The sequence below is a fragment of the Eupeodes corollae genome, chromosome 1 (assembly GCF_945859685.1).
Source record: "Eupeodes corollae chromosome 1, idEupCoro1.1, whole genome shotgun sequence".
In the NCBI taxonomy this organism is placed as follows: Eukaryota; Metazoa; Arthropoda; class Insecta; order Diptera; family Syrphidae; genus Eupeodes; species Eupeodes corollae.
The window spans coordinates 44,962,905-44,968,276 of NC_079147.1; positions in this window are offsets into that span (position 1 = coordinate 44,962,905).

Genomic DNA, 5,372 nt, shown 5'->3' on the forward strand with positions numbered 1-5,372 from the left:
TGACAACTGAGTTTAAATGCTAGTTTTATTTATTGGTTGAGTTCCCAGTGGCATGAAGGTAAGTGCGCAGCACTGTCATGTCAGAGCTCTTGGATTCCACCAGTCCCTGGGCTATCTAAGTTTTTTTTTTTTCACAGAAGGTCTCCTAGTGTTAGTTTCTTTATACGTTCCAAGAAATAGAAGTGGCACAGTTAAACTTTTTCTTACGTTCTATAACAGTACCTTTTTCATGCAAAGTTGATCGTTCTATGACCAAGGAGAACCATAATCAGCTCCACGGCTGGGGTCCGGTATTGTCCTCATACAACATGTCTCTCCATTTATATTCGATCGCGAGCCGAAGCCATGCAGTTGCGCAACCCCAAGGCTTTGAGTTCTGTTCTACGCCATCTCTCTAGCGTAAGGATGGTCTGCCACTCTGTCGCCTTCCATAAAATGCAGATTCCTGTTTACTCATACGAGCGATATGTTCAAACCATCAGAGTCTACAGAGCTTAAGTTTTGTCTCTATATCAGCTTCGATGTAATTAGCATAAAGTTCATGATTGTAGCTTCTCCAGAATCACTCATCCTCTCAAATAACCAACACATTCTAAATTCATTGATGAAATAGTGAAATAAATTAGAATTTTCGCAACTAATTTTTGACTTTTCATTCGAAAACTAAAAAAATAACTACTTTTAAAAGTAGGTATCAAGGCCGCGTATTACAGAATCAGTAGGGAAGAGCTTAACAGAGCAATGATTTGTTTTGGCACTATCACTGTCACTTTCAAGCTTGTCCGTTTGTGTATATAATGACTGTATGAACCATTCAGTCATTCGATTTCTTCAAATTTTTCTAAAAAGAATTGTACAAAATTCCAATCGTCAACACTAGAGGCATAATCCAATTACTCAACATTTTTTGTATATATTACGACTTTGCAACAACCGTAATACTTTATTCGATACCCTACTATTTATTTCAGAAACACATATGCATCATTGTCAGTTTGATTCTGATTAAAAGGACCTTTAAAATTGAGGTCAAAGCAAAGAACTGTCAAAAAAGAGAACTGCTTGAAACATTTTTTTCAGGCTAAATTTAACCTTTTTTTTAGTGAAAAGTAGAACTGCTCAGCTCAGCTCATATGTTTATTTGATAGATATGCGTAAAAACATGCAACCGGAATTGGAGCACACATCCTATTAACTGTAAGCCAGTTGTCGTCACCCTTTTCATGTTAATCCAGATTGCATTCATTTCAAAAAATAAAGCTTCACATGTTAAAAAAATATATACAAAACATTTTTGGGGGAGCAGTTGTAGGTGGGAAGCTACCCACTTTTTGTTCAACTATCCCTTTTTTGTATAAAAAGGATCGCAAAAAAACTCGAAACAACCCCCTCCCCTGAGTTTCTGACTTAAAACAAATCTAGAGAGCAATAATTACTATACATTTAGACACCCCCTTTATTCTATAGAGTTTCAAAAGGATGTCACAAAGCTTTGTTCGCAACTTTTAATTGCGCCAACACAGTTTCAAAAGCTCCTCTTATTCAGCCGTTCCATACTCGTCCTCGTGTCGCTCATCTTTCGCCTCTTATCGTCGTCGTTGTCGTTGTCATCGTCGTCCTTATCGTGTCAACCCCTTTGACCTGCCGTTTGTTTAATGCATTCAGGTGATGCTCGTAATTATGCGAAATGCAATAATAAAGTTTTTACAGTATGTCATAATATAAACGAGTATCCTTATACGACCGACGACTATGACTTCGACGACGACGCAGGCAACTATACGACGCACGACGACTCCAACGACACCAACGATGACGATGATGTTGCATCTGCATCATATTAACTTTGATGAAACTTTTCCTTCGAAGGTATATCTTTGCATCTCCTTCATATAAAATATAATCGCGAATAATTTTGATGATTGAAAGGGATGACAAAAGCTGCATAGAAACAAGCTATAGTCATATGATGGAAATATCGCAACGGGGACAACACTGACAACAACGGTATTAAAATGTCTTCAAAATTAAATTTGACTTTGAGACAGAAATTTAAAGTTGGGCGCCCGATAAAATTTATACGATTACATTTACACGAACTTAAAATGCTCCGATGTATGCGCTGTGGCAATATGGCTGCCCCCAGGGTGGATGGTGGGGGTGAACTAAAGGATTGAAGCACGATTGCCGAACACAAATTGAAGATGGTAAAAGTTTTCTTTCCCAAAGAAAACATGGCATCTTAAGACCATGTTGCTAACCATTACCCCATTCCGTCTAATCCTGTTGTAACTGTCAAATACCTTTGTGCCCACCCGACCCGACCACCACCGCCATCAAGGACTACGGCGACGTCACCGACGCGACGCGACGACTCTATAAGACTCGACGGCATTGTTAGATCTAACCTATATCTATATCAAGATGGTTACACACGTTTTAGCGGCAACAACATGTTTTTAAAACACTTTCCGAATAAGATTCCCTTATACACTTATGGGTTATGGGTTTGGGTTTGGGTATAGAAATAGTACCTAGATGATGATGGAGGAACAACCGAGTGAGAGGACCAGACCATATTCAGGATTGTGAAGAAGTTTCCCAAAAAGTTATCCCAACCCGATGTGTTTTTCCTCAGGGTTTTGTTCTCCAAGTGACTTTGGCTTAGCAGTTAGCAGTTAGTTTCTTTTGCTTCACTCAATAAACGCAGTAAAGTAGTTTACCAAGATTTTAAGCCACTTCCTGAATACCAAATGAAAATGTTATCACATACGTTAACGGTATATATAGTGTATTCTATACAATGACTGCTGTAGACACACGGGCGGACAGGACACGGTACAGAGGGAGAGGAACACACATTTGGTTCATTGTTCATACGTCGTTATTTTGTTAAGATAAACGATGTCTAGATTTTTGGTCGTATAAAATGACTTCGACTTCCCTTCTTCAGAAAACTAATGGGGTGGGGGATGTTTCGTATTACATGTGTTTGTAATGACGTTTATCATCATGAGGTATTTTAGGTTGCGTGACAAAAATGAATGAACTTCTAGACAATATTTTGTTTGTTTATAGATTTCTTGTCAAAAGTACAACAAGCTTGTTAATTCATTTTGAATAATTTCAATTCCCAGAGTGTTAAGAAATATGGGCTAAAAGAGTCTCCAGGTAGATGTTGAACTTGAATAAAACTGCTGGTACGAATATGTTAGATATCAAAGATCTTTTGATTCTATTTAAAACAAAGATATGTGAAATTCAAAAGTGCTTAGTTGTGACTTTCGGAACAATAGTTGATATTAATGGGAAATTGTGAAATTAATAGCTATATTAAAAAGAAGAGGCTGGGAAGCGACCCACACTGATAACTTATCATCCCGTCTGTCAATTTGTCTAAATTTAAAGTTTATAGGTTTTCGTGATTTGTTAATGAAGTTGCCAGTTAAATTTTTCTTAAAACATTCAAAATTACCAACAAAATTTTGCATATAATGAAAAAAATTGATTTCAAAATCCAATTTTCGTTAACAAGATTTTTGATGGAAACTAATTTTTACCAATTTTAGTAGATATTCCTTGAAAGCTTTAATTTCTTATATAAACAAGTTCGAATTATATGAATGAAATTAATTTTAAGTCAATATCTTGAATTGTTCACGAGATATCGAAAACCGAACATCTATTTTTACCAAATTTCCGCACTAATTTTTGTAGATTTTATTTTTTTTATGAAATAAACAGATTGTTGGAATATAATGAAAAATTTACTGAATGTCGAATACAATATTTTTGGTGAGATAAAATAAAATTAAAGATAATATTTTTAACTTTTGAAAAGATATTTGAGTAGAAAATAAATTTTTACTAAGTTTAGTACGGTTTTTTTTTTTTTGGAAGAAAACTGTTGATTTGATTTTTCTCAAAACTCTACCGAATGTAGAAAACAATATTTCTCATAAGAAACAATTAGTAGAAAGCCATAATCTCAAAATTTTAAAAGGATATTAGAGTCAAAATTTAAATTTTACAAACTTTGAGTAATTTTTTTTAGGCTTTTATTTTTTTTATAAAAATGCCGTCCATTATTTCTTTCTCAAAATTTTACCAGATGTTGAAACCGTTAGTTTTTGTTACACAAAGTTATTTTGAAGATAAAATCAAATCGTACAATTTTAGTTTTTTTAATGTTTTTGATTTATTTAAAAAAAATAATAAATACGTTTATTGTTTTTTTTTCCAAAACATATTTTTTTGGTATCACGTTACAATATATAATATACAATTTAATACATGTCTCTAGGTTTATTGGTTCGTGCGATATTAATGGTAACCAAAATGTTCACCTTTTTTAAATTGTTATGGTACCAAAACCACCCACTCAATTTTCTTGAGAGCCCTTTCAGTATCTTTCTGCCTTGTTATCTATAAATAAAATTTATTTGAAGTCAAAATCTCTTCTGGTTCTTGATCTACGGACTACGAAAAAACCGTCGCGAACGTACGGACGTACCAATGTAGGTCCACTCGCATGCACAGTCATATTACTAAAAATTTCGACTCTTGGGACCTTAAAACGTCAAGAAATGTCAACATTTTTAATTTGACAAATCGGACCGTTTACAATAACTTCCTATAAGAAGTTAATAAATTAGGTGGCGCATTAGGACGTTGACACCTAGGGCCTAGTAACTTCCAACTCTCAACCTGTGTGCGAATCTAAACGACGAATTTGAGAAGGCACTTTTAATGACAAAATTTACACATACATTCAGGTATTAAACATCAGGTATCACAGTCCTCCGCACTAACCATCACGACACGGGTTCTACGCTCCATTACCCTGTGTTTTCTCATCACAAACGTCTTGACAACTGACGTTCAGTTTTGACTTATGTACTTCATACTGCGGGGGTAGTAGTGTTATTGGTATCAGCACTGGCTAAATGAACTTCACGAGTTCGCCATCGAGGAATTTTTCAAGAGTAATGATTCCTGGTCGTCGACAATTTTGTTCACATAAGTCGAATATGAATTTAATTAGTTCGTGGGTGCAGAGGTTCCGCGCAACTGGTTCGATTTTGAACACTCCAGGGCTAGGACACATTCGATTTTCAGGGACTCCCGAAAACATTGAAGTGGTTGGAAGAGTATACGTGAAAATCCACACTTTTCGGTACGAAAAAGGGCATCCTCACTGGGACTTCCAAAAACGATTAATCATGAATTTTAAAAAAGGATTTAAAGTCCCATAAAATCAAAATTTAAATCATTCAAGAACTCAATAAAAGTGATTTTGTTTCACGCAAACATTTTTGTCAGGCGATGTTGGAATTTTCGTACTGTAAATCCCATTTTTTGGAGCGACAATG